The following is a 16,333-nucleotide window of genomic DNA, read 5'->3' on the forward strand; positions in this document are numbered from 1 at the left end:
CATACTCTATCGTGTGAAATCCGTGAGTTACATTTGACTAATTTAAATTGTCACCGTTCCATAATTTCAGTATTTGTAAAAGGAAAGAACATCCAATTGAAAAAGGACGCGTTGAGGCTCCAAATTCAACTGAAAAAGTGTCAAAACAAACTTACGTCTACTGAAAATAAAGAAAAACAAGTCGGCAACAAAATAAGGGGGACAAGATCTGCTTCCTCAAAACTGAAAAAGAATTTCAGGGGAACAATGAGTTTGTCAAAAAGGGATATTCCCTTGTGGAGACATTTGCACATGGTAACAATGGATACAACCAAAGAATTTTGATGTTTATGGCTTGTGTCAGATACCTGCAACATGCATCTTTGTTATCTTATCAAAACACACCTGTAGCATTACATCTGATTTTCAATATTCTGTTTGACTGTAGCCCCCCAACAAACTTTGTTGTCTCCCCAAGTACACTTTCTGACTGGAATGTTATCTTAGGTGAAGCAGACAAACTAATTTTACTGAAACGCTTCTAAAAATCCAAGTACGATTTTCATCTCTGGAGCGATGACTCCCACTATGGAGGAGAAGAGAGGCACATAGTGGGTGTTCACACCTGGTGCCCTATAGAGAGCAAGCCTCGAGTTTACGTCCTAGCTAACAGCCTTACAGCAAGCGGATCCAGAAAACACCAGTCTGACGTGGATTATCACGTTGTGAAAAAACGAATATGACATCACCAATGTTTCGGGGTTGGTTGGAGACAATGCCTCTACCCAAAAGGGAAAAGTAAATGGTCTCTTGGCAAACAACACCAAAATTTTTGGAAAGGAAATGTTTTTTTTGTAGGATGCTACCCACATATACTAAACATCATGCTGAAAAGAATGTGCCAGGCTGGGTTTGGGGCAAAGGGTGACATGAGTAACCCCCATGTTTTACAATTACTATATAAAATATCTTGGCTCCATCATAAGCGTCCAAGCCAATACAAAGTTAAGTATGTTTCTCTAGGTATTCTTAGTAAAGAGCCACCCCTTCCTCAGACATTCATTGACACAAGGTGGACGTATTATCATGAGACTCTCCAGTGGTATCTTAAGTATGGAAAAGCTTGTTTACAGCTTGCTGAGCATCTCCTTCAAAGATTGCCAAAATCAGATAGCCACCACACTATATGGCAAGATGTCATTAAGATGAGCTCAAGTCCTATGATCCAAGTTGAAATCAAGTTTTTGTTTGAATTCCTTGACAAGTTTATCATCCCATCTCTGAACACATCCCAAGCTAGTGATGCAGAACTTGGTTTTTCCAGTGGTTACCTAGCACGGTTATGGCCAGCAACTGTTTTGAAACACCATGAAACTTTAAGTGAAATGTTGAAGTCTCCATCAGAACATTTTCCTTTAACATCACAACAGGTAAAGATGTCATTGAAAGACCCTGCAGCTATTGACCATTTTTACAAACAAGTGCAGAGGCCAATGTTACAAGAAGCGATTAAAGTAATCAAAGATCATGGAGCAGAGTGGTTAACTTTTCCTAAGTTGTTTGGAATTGGAGCTGATCAGAGATACCAAAGTCATTTCTGGCATTCGGTTTTAAAGCTTCTTGGAATTCCAGTCAGATCTGAAAATCAAAAAGAAAAGTCAGTGAACAATCCCTTTCATGTTCATGGACATAACATTTTCACGTTGGTCTCTAAGGACAGAGTTGGATTAATTAAATGGGCCACTCTTTGGAAATTAAAGGAACCCCAATTGCTATGTGAGATCAAAGAAATGGCTTTATCACAACAGAGCTCACTCATAAGTAAAGAAGCCACTCCAAAGCTGTTTGAGTTCTACGCCAAGCACATTTTCAGTCTTCCAGTAAACAATGTTCCTGTAGAAAGACAGTTCAACCTTTCACAACTGTATCTTAATGATAACATGTCAGAGTTATCAAAACAGGCCTCAATCACATTTTTTGAGAACATTCTACACTGTGGAAAAACCAACACCAGGACCACAGAAGCTGCATGTGAAGTTCATGAAGAAAGAATGAAAGAATAGGCCCAAATACTCACCACAGACCTTTTGCAAGGGGCAAGAAAGAACTTAAACAAGATTAGAGAAAATAGCACACATGGACCACTTACAGCAAAGGATGTTTACCCTAAAGCTTGGATAGAAAGGAAAGCAAATAATGACTTACCAGATATGATTCAGTCAATAAAAGCTGATGGTCACAAACTTAAACTTCACTGGAAGGCTTCTGCCAAGGGAACATCTACACTGGAGGGACAAAGGTCGTTCAGCCCAACAGTAATTGAGGAAGTTACCAGTACACCTGATGGACAAGTTCCAAGACTCATGCAGCTAGCAGCTCTAAAGGTGTGGAACTATGGGGAGGAGCTACCAATTAATGATCTACCAAGAGAATGCCAGTTGTGTCTACAAAACCTTCCAAATGTCTTCCAACCTCCAACTACTTGTCTTTCCATAACTGTACATATTATGCCATTGCCTACACATGAAGAATAAAGTAGTCATGGGGGTGGCTCAGTAATTTTTAAACATTTTAGATTTGTACATAAGAACTGATTTCACTGACCCACACTGCATGAAGTAAATGTATCTTAACAAGAATGCATTTTTTTACACACAGAGACACAATAATGAATAAATGTTTCAATGCAACATGTTAGAACTAACCTGATAAAAGCATGTTGTATATGCCATTTTAGTTAAGTAAACAGAACTAAATGTTTTAGTGTATGTAGCATGTTAGCTTTGCAATATTGTAACTGGTTTTACCGAGTATAAGTAAAGTGCATGGAGCCAAAGCTGAGACATGCATGTATGTATTGGATCTTGAATTAAATGAATTGTACATTACATTCAAAATGAACAGTGGGCAAATGAAGCTGTAATATATCTGATTTTAAATTGTTATGCATGACTGTAGCTTAGTAGAATATTAAACAAACATTGAAATGCTGTCTCTTCACTGCAGTAGTTTAAGACCATAATAAATGTAATATTTAACTGCATGTGTGGAGCCGTGGTGGCCTCATGGTTGGTGCGTTTGACTCTGGATCGAGTGGTCCAGGTTCGTGCCCCGGCCGGGACATTGTGTTGTGTTCTTAGGCAAGACACTTTACTCTCACAGTGCCTCTCTTCACCCAGGTGTATAAATGGGTACCGGCAAATTTAATGCTGGGGGTAACCCTGCGATGGACTAGCATCCTATCCAGGGGGGAGTAGAAATACTCCTAGTCACTTCATGCTACGGAAACCAGAGTTAAGCACCGGCCTAATGGGCCACTAGGCTCGTAAACAGACTTTACCTTTACCCTAACTACATGTAGATTATATCATCATACTGTTGCACATGTATAATTTAACATATCATTAGCAGTAGGTAACTTTTAATGTGATAAGTACATGACTTTTGTATAGGTGTTCTTTTACATAATAAGTGAATCATTTTGTATAGGAAGGGCAAAGCTAAGTGATGCGGCCAATGTTATGTTACATACAGTTAGTGTACAATGTATAACAGTAATAAATTAGATTTAAACACTGGAACTGTTAAAAATGTGCCAAGTTCATTATCCTGTCTTTCCTTAATCCGTGTAAAAGATAAGTAGGACAAATCCTTTAAACGTTTTTCTTCTAACCATTAAATATCTACACCGCTGGAATTTTTTTTCACATACAGGCAACTTGTTGTACCTGGACTAACACAAATTATTGAATATGCAGTATGGTCTAAAAAGAATCAGTGTATTGGTCGATCCTCCACATTAAAAGCGCCCAAAAGAAATAAGCATTGATTTAACAATCGATATCAGTCAAATGAATAAAGGCTGATAGTTTCGAAAGAAACTGTTTGGGGCTGCGTCGGTGGGAGTAACGAATTAATTTGGATATATCAATAAAGTTGAAATGGTAAATTGGCCACCGTAACGATTACAAAAGCTGACGTTCCGAGCGTTAGCCCTTCGTCGGAGCGTTAGCCCTTCGTCGTACCCTGGCTCCAGAGGTTTCTCTTTTTTCTCTCCTTTTTCTCCCTGTTTACAATCCTTTCGGGCTGCGAAGCAGCGAGATTCCCCGAGCTGCGTAGCAGCGTCTCTTTTTCTCCGCTCCGACGAAGGGCTAACGCTTGAAACGTCAGCTTTTGTAATCGTTACGGTGGCCAATTTACCATTTCAACTTTGTTGATATCAGTCAAACATCGTCAATAGTACCCATGAGTACCCGAGAAGTAATTGATAAACTGCTATTGGTTCCTGTTGACGAATAAACCGGAGTTCACTCTCGATCTCGGGTGGGCGATATTGAATGTAAGCTAATTGACCCATTACCACCAACGCACCCCAAGATAGCAACTGATAACCTAATTTATAATCTTACCTCGAGCATCGTGCGCTTCAGTTGCATTAACTCAGCTCAGTCGATATATTATATTAGTGCGACTTTCTTGCTACTTTCTTGCGACTTAGCTGCGACTTTCTTGCTACTTCCTTGCGACTTAGCTGCGACTTTCTTGCTACTTTCTTGCGACTTAGCTGCGACTTTCTTGCTACTTTCTTGCGACTTAGCTGCGACTTTCTTGCTACTTTCTTGCGACTTACCTGCGACTTTCTTGCGACTTATCTGCGACTTGCTACTTTCTTGCGACTTAGCTGCGAATTTCTTGCTACTTTCTTGCGACTTATCTGCGACTTGCTACTTTCTTGCGACTTAGCTGCGACTTTCTTGCTACTTTCTTGCGACTTTGCTGCGACTTTGCTGCGACTTTCTTGCTACTTTCTTGCGACGTAGCTTCCTGGCTACCTAGCGGGGCCGAGTGGGATGCAGGCTAGGTTGCATTGCCGATCAACATGGATTCTCTAAAAGAACAGCTAGTTCCGGAGGTCCGAACCAGGTATTTTGACACTTTCTCCTGTCATTCGTTCAAATTAGAAATGCTGAAGGTACAAAAGCTTATATTTGGCTTCATTCTCTTTAGATTTTCAATTTTTTTAAAAGAAAAACGTGGGATTAAAGCTGGCGTTTGCCAACATTTTAAAGACGAAAGGGTAAGAATTCATTACGAACTGTTTCCTGTACTGGACTCGAGATTGTGGCGCACTTAAATTTGATATCTCAGATTGTCTTGTTACACTTTCCTTACCTTCTTGTCACGTCTGGTTTACTTTCGAGAAACCTTTAATCATTTAACTTCAAGATGGGACGGTTATTTGTGCTTCACTGGGAATAGTTTTGACCCTTTTCATAAATGGCTGCCAATTATATTTTTTTTGGAAGTATTTAAACTAGCCAGACTAACCTCGGTTTTGAGTTAATAATTTGAAAGAAATTTTACTCCCAAACGAGTTTAGTGAAGTTTTTTTCATTGCATACAAAATAATTTTTATATTGGTAGCTATTTATCATTCCTAGAATCCAAAGTAATTGATTTGGAAATAATTGGATGAGAGAAAAAAACTTTTTTTTTTTTAATTTAATTACTTCCAGAGTGGACAAGCATGTAGTCCTTTACCCACTAATTTATGTAATACTCCAAAGTAGATGAACTTGATGTAGGGCAAATGTTGGGCTTGATATATGGCATGTACACGTACATGTTGAACATGATATACAGCAAATGTTGCTTATAGACATATGGAATTTCTCTTTTTGTATTTAACTCAAGATCTTACTTATTTACTGCTTGATATATTGAGTTGAACACTTGCAGAGAAATTCCATTTAAACTCAAGATCTTATTTGTTTGCTGTACATGATATATTGAGTTGAGGACCTCCATATCTGTGTACATCCATGTATTATTCTATAGTATCTGTTTCCATTTTTTCCTTTTTGTGTTTCTTATCTTGGGAAATATACCCATAGGACCCGCAAGTATTTTATGTATTTTTTTTTTCACAGTTTACATATTCGTATTACACCTCAAGTGGCTTATTTTACTTGACTAGTTTGACTCCATACTATTCTCTAAGATAAAATCATTTATTAAAAACTAGATCATTGGATAATGCAATTCAAGACTTTTTATTGGCTTAGCCATTATGGTCTATCAGCCAATATACCATAATCTACAAATATGGCAAGCATACATTTCAGCTTAAGATTAAAAGGGAGCTAAAAATTTAATAAAATGTAATAATTTAATTGAACGTTTTTAATAAAACAATTATTCCACTCGCGCTTGTTGGATATGAGATGATTATAGCCAACTCAGCGCTACGCCCCTCGTTGGCTATCTATCATCTCATATCCAACGCGCGCTCATGGAATAATTGTTAATTATCCTTACTACAGATGGACTTTACAGCTGTGAGGATGGCAACAGATGGAGATTTGCAAGCTCTTTGTTCGGTTTGTGGGGGTGACATACTTGCACTGAGATAACCCTTGCACTTTGAAGCCACAATACATGATGACGACTTTGCAGGTGATAAAAGTTTCATGTATGGGAAATCTACAGCAAACCAAAGAATTGAAGCATGGTGGGGACGTTTAAGGCAAGGATGTGCAGAATGGTGGATTACATTTTTTAAGGACTTGAGAGATTCTGGTTTATATCACGATGATGATATAATACACTGCGAATGCCTGAAGTTCTGTTTCATGGATGTCATACAAAGTGAACTAAACAGAGCTGTACTAGTGTGGAATGTTCACTGAATTCGGCCGTCTAGCAATGTGCAATCTCCGTCGGGAAAGCCAGATGTACTCTACTTCATTCCGGCAACAGCTGAGAGTCAAGATTATGACTCCCGTTGACATCAACGAAATCGAAATCGCACAGGATACGTGTGCCGAGCAACCACAAGCGAAAGGATGTCCTTACTTTAAAGAGCTCTGTGATCTAATCATGGAGGATGAAGGTCTACAACCAGCTACAACAGCAGAGGAAGCTCTCCAACTCTACTTAGATCTACTGGACCATATTAATGCCATACCATAGAAGAATGGTTGAATTTCATTCCTGTTCACAGGCTACCCAGCATGAGCAGTGTTTAATTATTGAATAAATTATTGAATATGCAGTATGGTCTAAAAAGAATCAGTGTATTGGTCGATCCTCCACATTAAAAGCGCCCAAAAGAAATAAGCATTGATTTAACAATCGATATCAGTCAAATGAATAAAGGCTGATAGTTTCGAAAGAAACTGTTTGGGGCTGCGTCGGTGGGAGTAACGAATTAATTTGGATATATCAATAAAGTTGAAATGGTAAATTGGCCACCGTAACGATTACAAAAGCTGACGTTCCGAGCGTTAGCCCTTCGTCGGAGCGTTAGCCCTTCGTCGTACCCTGGCTCCAGAGGTTTCTCTTTTTTCTCTCCTTTTTCTCCCTGTTTACAATCCTTTCGGGCTGCGAAGCAGCGAGATTCCCCGAGCTGCGTAGCAGCGTCTCTTTTTCTCCGCTCCGACGAAGGGCTAACGCTTGAAACGTCAGCTTTTGTAATCGTTACGGTGGCCAATTTACCATTTCAACTTTGTTGATATCAGTCAAACATCGTCAATAGTACCCATGAGTACCCGAGAAGTAATTGATAAACTGCTATTGGTTCCTGTTGACGAATAAACCGGAGTTCACTCTCGATCTCGGGTGGGCGATATTGAATGTAAGCTAATTGACCCATTACCACCAACGCACCCCAAGATAGCAACTGATAACCTAATTTATAATCTTACCTCGAGCATCGTGCGCTTCAGTTGCATTAACTCAGCTCAGTCGATATATTATATTAGTGCGACTTTCTTGCTACTTTCTTGCGACTTAGCTGCGACTTTCTTGCTACTTCCTTGCGACTTAGCTGCGACTTTCTTGCTACTTTCTTGCGACTTAGCTGCGACTTTCTTGCTACTTTCTTGCGACTTAGCTGCGACTTTCTTGCTACTTTCTTGCGACTTACCTGCGACTTTCTTGCGACTTATCTGCGACTTGCTACTTTCTTGCGACTTAGCTGCGAATTTCTTGCTACTTTCTTGCGACTTATCTGCGACTTGCTACTTTCTTGCGACTTAGCTGCGACTTTCTTGCTACTTTCTTGCGACTTTGCTGCGACTTTGCTGCGACTTTCTTGCTACTTTCTTGCGACGTAGCTTCCTGGCTACCTAGCGGGGCCGAGTGGGATCTTACTTATTTACTGCTTGATATATTGAGTTGAACACTTGCAGAGAAATTCCATTTAAACTCAAGATCTTATTTGTTTGCTGTACATGATATATTGAGTTGAGGACCTCCATATCTGTGTACATCCATGTATTATTCTATAGTATCTGTTTCCATTTTTTCCTTTTTGTGTTTCTTATCTTGGGAAATATACCCATAGGACCCGCAAGTATTTTATGTATTTTTTTTTTCACAGTTTACATATTCGTATTACACCTCAAGTGGCTTATTTTACTTGACTAGTTTGACTCCATACTATTCTCTAAGATAAAATCATTTATTAAAAACTAGATCATTGGATAATGCAATTCAAGACTTTTTATTGGCTTAGCCATTATGGTCTATCAGCCAATATACCATAATCTACAAATATGGCAAGCATACATTTCAGCTTAAGATTAAAAGGGAGCTAAAAATTTAATAAAATGTAATAATTTAATTGAACGTTTTTAATAAAACAATTATTCCACTCGCGCTTGTTGGATATGAGATGATTATAGCCAACTCAGCGCTACGCCCCTCGTTGGCTATCTATCATCTCATATCCAACGCGCGCTCATGGAATAATTGTTAATTATCCTTACTACAGATGGACTTTACAGCTGTGAGGATGGCAACAGATGGAGATTTGCAAGCTCTTTGTTCGGTTTGTGGGGGTGACATACTTGCACTGAGATAACCCTTGCACTTTGAAGCCACAATACATGATGACGACTTTGCAGGTGATAAAAGTTTCATGTATGGGAAATCTACAGCAAACCAAAGAATTGAAGCATGGTGGGGACGTTTAAGGCAAGGATGTGCAGAATGGTGGATTACATTTTTTAAGGACTTGAGAGATTCTGGTTTATATCACGATGATGATATAATACACTGCGAATGCCTGAAGTTCTGTTTCATGGATGTCATACAAAGTGAACTAAACAGAGCTGTACTAGTGTGGAATGTTCACTGAATTCGGCCGTCTAGCAATGTGCAATCTCCGTCGGGAAAGCCAGATGTACTCTACTTCATTCCGGCAACAGCTGAGAGTCAAGATTATGACTCCCGTTGACATCAACGAAATCGAAATCGCACAGGATACGTGTGCCGAGCAACCACAAGCGAAAGGATGTCCTTACTTTAAAGAGCTCTGTGATCTAATCATGGAGGATGAAGGTCTACAACCAGCTACAACAGCAGAGGAAGCTCTCCAACTCTACTTAGATCTACTGGACCATATTAATGCCATACCATAGAAGAATGGTTGAATTTCATTCCTGTTCACAGGCTACCCAGCATGAGCAGTGTTTTTGGTACACTCAAAAACAAAGCTTTGTATGCGGTTAGTTAAGGGGCTATGTTAGGTTGGCAAATATTCAGTTTGGCCAAATGTACATCGCAAGGTATTTATTGTTGGTCAGATCTAATGCCGCTATCATTTTGTAGCTGGATACCGAGCCACACAAGTAAATCAATTAAAAATGCTAATTAAAATCAACTTTATTTCTTCTGTGTTTCCAACATGTTTTCTAAATGTGGAAAGGAACTTAAACTCTTGACACTAAGAATGGATTATTTTCATTCATAAACTACATACCTGTGGGGGAGAGAAATTGCCTGACCCACCATTCACACTCTTTACAGTACAGTGTATTATAAAGATATCTGGCCTGGTAATTCGAAATCTATGAACTCAACAAGGTAGAACAGCAAAGTAAATAGCAGGTAATGAACTATTTTCTATTCCGTTTTAAAAGTGTTATGTTAACACAACCTATTAGAGTACACATGAATGACATGTATATAAAGAAAAGAATAATTAATCCCTAATTGCAATGAGCAGCATTATCCTTATTATCTCAGTGCAAGTATGTCGCCCCCACAAACCGAACCAAGAGCTTGCAAATCTCCATCTGTTGCCATCCTCACAGCTGTAAAGTCCATCTGTAGTAAGGATAAATGAGTTTATCTTAGAGAATAGTATGAAGTCAAACTAGTCAAGTAAAATAAGCCACTTGAGGTGTAATACGAATACGTAAACTGTGAAAAAAAATACATAAAATACTTGCGGGTCCTATGGGTATATTTCCCAAGATAAGAAACACAAAAAGGAAAAAATGGAAACAGATACTATAGAATAATACATGGATGTACACAGATATGGAAGTGCTCAACTCAATATATCATGTACAGAAAACAAATAAGATCTTGAGTTTATATGGAATTTCTCTGCAAGTGTTCAACTCAATATATCAAGCAGTAAATAAGTAAGATCTTGAGTTAAATACAAAAAGAGAAATTCCATATGTATACAAGCAAGATTTGCTGTATATCATGTTCAACATGTACATGTTCATGCCATATGTCAGGCCCAACATTTGCCCTACACCAAGTTCATCTACTTTGGAATATTACATAAATTAGTGGGTAAAGGACTACATGCTTGTCCAATTTGGAAGTAATTAAATTAAAAAAAAAAAGTTTTTTTCTCTCATCCAATTATTTCCAAATCAATTACTTTGGATTCTAGGAATGATAAATAGCTACCAATATAAAAATTATTTTGTATGCAATGAAATTAACTTCACTACACTCGCTTGGGAGTAAAATTTCTTTCCCATTATTAACTCAAAACCGAGGTTAGTCTGGCTAGCGTTAATACTTACAAAAAATATTTAATTGGCAGCCATTTATGAAAAGGGTCAAAACTATTCCCAGTGAAGCACAAATAACCGTCCCATCTTGAAGTTAAATGATTAAAGGTTTCTCGAAAGTAAACCAGACGTGACAAGAAGGTAAGGAAAGTGTAACAAGACAATCTGAGATATCAAATTTAAGTGCGCCACAATCTCGAGTCCAGTACAGGAAACAGTTCGTAATGAATTCTTACCCTTTCGTCTTTAAACTGTTGGCAAACGCCAGCTTTAATCCCACGTTTTTCTTTTAAAAAATTGAAAATCTAAAGAGAATGAAGCCAAATATAAGCTTTTGTACCTTCAGCATTTCTAATTTGAACGAATGACAGGAGAAAGTGTCAAAATACCTGGTTCGGACCTCCGGAACTAGCTGTTCTTTTAGAGAATCCATGTTGTTTATCGGCAATGCAACCTAGCCTGCATCCCACTCGGCCCCGCTAGGTAGCCAGGCAGCTACGTCGCAAGAAAGTAGCAAGAAAGTCGCAAGAAAGTCGCAGCAAAGTCGCAAGAAAGTAGCAAGAAAGTCGCAGCTAAGTCGCAAGAAGTAGCAAGTCGCAGATAAGTCGCAAGAAAGTAGCAAGAAAGTAGCAGCTAAGTCGCAAGAAAGTAGTAAGAAAGTCGCAGCTAAGTCGCAAGAAAGTAGCAAGAAATTCGCAACTAAGTCGCAAGAAAGTAGCAAGAAAGTCGCAGCTAAGTCGCAAGAAAGTCGCAGCTAAGTCGCAAGAAAGTAGCAAGAAAGTCGCAGCTAAGTCGCAAGAAAGTAGCAAGAAAGTCGCAGCTAAGTCGCAAGAGAGTAGCAGCTAAGTCGCAAGTGAAAAAAAAGAGAGAGGAAAGTGTGCCCCTTTGAAGCCACCGTACATTTGGCGCCCCATAGTACACATTGCCCTTCGTGTAGTGGACTGGAAATGACAGATGCTATCAACATGGCTGCCAGTGAAACTGAAGAAATCGACGTAGCGAAGGAGTTTAATCTTCTCCCGATAATATTCGAAACTATTTAGGCGCTGCAGAAGACAAACGATCCCCAGGAGTTTACAAAGAAGGTATTTATATGTTTTCCATTTCGGTTTTGAGAGACAATCGTCTCATTATAATCAAGTCAAAATACTCAGTCTAGAGTGTAAGTACTAAGTTACTAATGTCCCAAGAAAATCGTGGCAATTAAAATTGTACCTTTTTGATGTGATTTGGGGCACAAGATTAGTGAAATTTTACGATTTTTTGTTTGATATGCCTGTACTGCACCAAATTTCAATTTTGACGCTTTAAAAGCAAAAGTTTCAAAGCTTTGCCGAAGCATTGTTTGAAAATATTACATGTTGTTGTAGGATAATGGTTTCCGTGCGAAGTTGCAACATTGCAGAGCGTTGTTAGACAAGATACCAGGGATAGAAATGAGCTGTGAAGAACAGAAGGGACTATTAATTAAGTGTAAAACCCAGTACACTGAAAAATGGTGAGTACATATATGCTCAGGAAAGCTTGGAATAGATAACAATGAGACTATTCGTTCAACCTTTCGTTAGTCGCTTATGGTTTTATAGGGGCGTTGTGCGCTTCTTTTTCTTGAAGTTTATATTATAGAACAAGAAAATGATATATTTATGTATCGTATTCTATAAATATGTCATAATCTAGCCAATGATGTTTTGTTTTAATTAGTGGTTCTGAAGAACAGGGAAAAGTTTTATAAATCAAAACAGCAAAATATGCTTATTATTCGGATTCTTTATTTATTGATGATCAGTTTTGGACATAGTGCCTCTCTGTCTTGTGACCTTTAAGAGATTTGAGCTAATTGAAACAATCTCTGTAGCAATGTATAGGAAAACGCAAAACAAAATGATTGTCTGAAATAAACATAAACTGTTCTAAAGTGTTGCTAACAACACAGGTGTGAAAACTGCACTTAAACTACAGGATTTGCTAAATTTCCTGCATTTCATGTTCTCTCCCTACACTTTGGCTTGTACTTTGGGCATATTCTGCAGGTTTGGCATAAAATAGAGCAAGGTTGAGGTTTTACTTTTCCTTTGAGACAACTAATGTATTTGATGTTAGTTTTATTGGCAAAGTAGTTAGATGGCACATGGATGTCCATATTTTTTTTAGATTTCCAAAGGTATTAAAGAGTGTATGTGCCTTACATTGCTCATCTGTCATTCCTATGTACACTCCTTTCTAGAAAGTGAGAGTAGGTTTATTAAAATTTCACGAAACATGATTGTTAGATTGTGCTTGTAGGCTTTACAATATGCAAAAATGATGCACATGGCCTCTGTAACATACAGCCTTGTATTGAGATTTCTCAATGATAATAATAATAATGATAATAATGATAATAATAATAATGATAATAATAATAATAATAATGATGATGATGATGATGATGATGATAAAAATAAAATACATGCCCCTTCAGCTTTTCATGGTAAGCAAAGCACTTGAAGCTTTTCCCTCTCTGTGTATTATTTCAACAGTGAGCTGCTGAAAAATTACAGAAACCTACCAGTGTTTGCAGAAGCTTTTGTCAAGGAGACAAAATAGTTGAAATCTGTGATGTCAACAACACCAGTTGGAAGATGCAGAGGTAAAAAACAAAACTGAGGATGCTGATGTGCTGTTGGGAAAAGCTTCATTCCCTTGGAATGAGAGAAAATTCTTCCTGCCTCTAGAGTTGAAAGTGGGAGTACTCAACCATTTCTCTTTGTTATCAGGAGGCAGGGTGTTTGCTGCACAAACTCTGACTAACCCTAGTGTTTACCAAACAACCCCTTTTTCAGTCTGCATAGTCAACCTCTTCGTTGCAGACTTTCCATTTTCAGAAATACTTAAGCTGATGCAGTGCAGAAATACATATGCAGAAATATTTAAGCTTATGCAGTGCGACAAGTGGGTCTGAAAGAGAGGCCTTTTTAGAAATCAGTTTGAAATAATTCACAGTAGAGCTAATTGTCAAAAAGTAATTCTTAACTCTGATCAATTTCCTTGCGAGTTCTATCCCTATTTTAGGGTGTAAATAATAACCAAATGTTCCTATTCATTATTTTTATTCACTCTAAAGAAAACATTATGTGAGTTGAAATTAATAACACTGTTGTGTTAACTGGGGAAGCAGTAAATACACAGACAAACCAAGTATAAAGAAAATCCTCTTTTCAAAAGAGGATGTATCAGTAACCATCTCTATCAATCAGATGTAGGTATTGGTTACGCATTGCCATTCTGAAAGCTCCATAAAGACATATCTGTGTGCTTCCATTAACATTTTGAGCATGTTATGCATTTCACAAGATTTATTAACAAAATTAGCAGAAGGAACAAGTGATCAAGTTTTGGTTACTAATAAAATACCTTTTTAATTTTGCTCTTTGTTTTTTTTTTTGTCATCTATTCCTTTGCTCTTCCTGTAAGGTTTTATCAAAATGTGATCTGTTCATGTGATGACATCTGGGAAATAATTAGATTCTACACTTTTTAAGTATACACTGAGAACAACTGAAATTAGATGTTTAACTTATTTATGACTGAGACTTATTTATATCTACTTAGATACTTTGACAGTGTTTTCTCTGGATTTAGGTTTTGCATCACATATTCTAAACTAGCTTAGCAGTGGTTCTCTGTGGCATATCTGGAGATGATAGAAACACATATTTTTACAGTTGTTGTACCATCAAACAATGAAGACCTCTCTTTTCAGTGGGAGTTTCAGCAGAGGAGCCCTAACTGTGCAAATCCAATGTGCACTTGGTTGAGAAACAGAGATGCCTTGCTTGCCTCCCCTATACATTTGAGTGCTATACTCTAACTATTTGTGGAGATTTTACCTACACTACATCCCTAAAGGGCAAGCTTTAATCTATCTTGGGGAAGCTATGTTTATGTTTGTTTACAGGGTCATTTTATCACAAGGAAAATAGATTGTTTTGAAGCTGTGTTACTTTTGCAAATAAGCTCGGAATATTGAGGGGTGGTATTAGTTTATCTAAAGTTGCTCAGGGATTTGCCACAGACAACATGAGATGAGGCTTTCAGTGAATACCCAACCACAAGTTGCACTTTCAAAAGGTGGCTTAAAAAGTTAAATCTTCACAACTGTTGAACTGAGTTTTTCCTGTAATTTTCTCTTTGGATAACATTCCAGAGTGTATAGACTATGGTTATGGTTTTAAAGTGAAAGATGTACCAACCTGCTGTGATTTTTAACATGGTGCACTGTAGAAAAATTCTTACTCTGAATTAATGTTGGGTTTTAAGTATTGTGTGCTCAGAACCACTTTGTTCTTCTCGTGGGTTCCAAATGGTGTTAATTAACACTTGACCATATGCTGTTTAACTCCAAATAAACCACATCATGCTCTTTGATTAGGCTCAAATTTTCTTGTCTTTGCCCCAAACTGTTACTCTTAATCAAGTCTACATCACTGAGACAAATTTCTAGCCAGATTTTTTTCACAGTTTGTTAATCCACTCAGTCCAGTTACTTTCAACCAGCTTTATCCTTGCAGCCTAAAAATCATTTGATATGCCTTTGCAGTGAACTAGTGATCAAATATGAGAGTGAAGGGATTTTTTGGCAGAGTGATACTGTTCATCGTGGCTTAAAAGAAATAGTGTCACTTTCATTCATGGGATTATGGACTTATTGAAGCTTACTGCTTCCACTTACGAATTCCTTTTGTTTTATTCCATTTTGCCCTTGATAGAAGTTAGGTTTTTTCCTTTACTCAAAAACGAATGTGAGTGGCAAGTCGAGGCAAAAATGTTTGGGAAAGAGTCATTCACGTTTGAAGAGACAACCGAATCTTGAACGTAATGAGGCCCTCCCCTCTGTCCAACGCCCAGACAACGAGGCCCATAGAATAATTCTCTCACACTTAAGAGTTTATGAGGAGGCGTGGAAACAGTACTTGTAACTTTCAAAGGAAACGAAGCCACTGTGCTAGCAGAATACTAGGAAGTAATATTTCAGGGAACAAATTTTAATACAAGATTAATTTCCTTGTTTAATGGATATTAGAAACTTTCACATTTGTATTAATTAATCTAAACTCTTTAGAGGTTTATATTCATATTTTTACTTGCTATAGTTAAAACAGACTTGAAAACGTTTTCCCTTGACGTGAAAAACTTAAGGCAACGATGCTTGTTCATCTCCAATGGCAATAACATACAGAAGTGTTCCTATCGCTTCGGCAAACTACAAAATATTAAGAACTCGTAGAAAAGTCTAGGTCACCTTATGAAGTAATTTTGTTTGTGTTTGTTTTGTGGAAACGGTTCACTTCAAATTGGTAGAGAAAAACTTTTTCTTCATTGTAATCAACACTACTACTTCCTTACAATAGAAGAAAGGATGATCGAGAATTGTAAAAAGTACTATAAACTTGCTGTTCGTTACCTTAAAAACCTTTTCACGAGGAAAGCCCAATCACTTAAAGGGCGTACTTAGAGTGGGTCCTGGGGTGCCCGTGACCTCCAGTTAG

The 16,333-nt window shown here is 37.8% G+C and overlaps 1 protein-coding gene, 2 long non-coding RNA genes and 1 pseudogene across 7 annotated transcripts in view; 2 read left to right on the forward strand and 2 right to left on the reverse strand.

The window, feature by feature from the left end:
• Positions 1-4,824: 4,824 nt before the first annotated feature.
• On the forward strand, positions 4,825-7,211 carry LOC148729275 (uncharacterized). The gene is made up of 3 exons (XR_016002577.1): positions 4,825-4,902; positions 4,987-5,056; positions 6,303-7,211. It is a non-coding gene; the product is annotated as an uncharacterized LOC148729275 (long non-coding RNA).
• A 2,419-nt stretch (positions 7,212-9,630) lies between these two features.
• Positions 9,631-11,330, reverse strand: LOC148729276 (uncharacterized). The gene is made up of 3 exons (XR_016002578.1): positions 11,192-11,330; positions 11,039-11,107; positions 9,631-10,092 (listed from the first exon to the last, which is right to left on the reverse strand). It is a non-coding gene; the product is annotated as an uncharacterized LOC148729276 (long non-coding RNA).
• A 136-nt stretch (positions 11,331-11,466) lies between these two features.
• LOC111345626 (mediator of RNA polymerase II transcription subunit 9-like) lies at positions 11,467-15,212 on the forward strand (annotated as a pseudogene). The gene is made up of 3 exons (XR_002696298.2): positions 11,467-11,887; positions 12,173-12,300; positions 13,325-15,212. The product of XR_002696298.2 is annotated as a mediator of RNA polymerase II transcription subunit 9-like (transcript).
• A 601-nt stretch (positions 15,213-15,813) lies between these two features.
• LOC148729277 (sacsin-like) overlaps positions 15,814-16,333 on the reverse strand; it is a 108,726-nt gene continuing 108,206 nt past the window's right edge. For all 4 annotated transcript variants that reach the window (XM_088763499.1, XM_088763498.1, XM_088763500.1 and 1 more), the window contains one exon: positions 15,814-16,333. This exon is cut by the window's right edge and continues 13,320 nt beyond it. The gene's annotated coding sequence lies outside the window, so the exon portion shown is untranslated.

The sequence above is a fragment of the Stylophora pistillata genome, chromosome 6 (assembly GCF_964205215.1).
Source record: "Stylophora pistillata chromosome 6, jaStyPist1.2, whole genome shotgun sequence".
Classification (NCBI taxonomy): Eukaryota; Metazoa; Cnidaria; class Anthozoa; order Scleractinia; family Pocilloporidae; genus Stylophora; species Stylophora pistillata.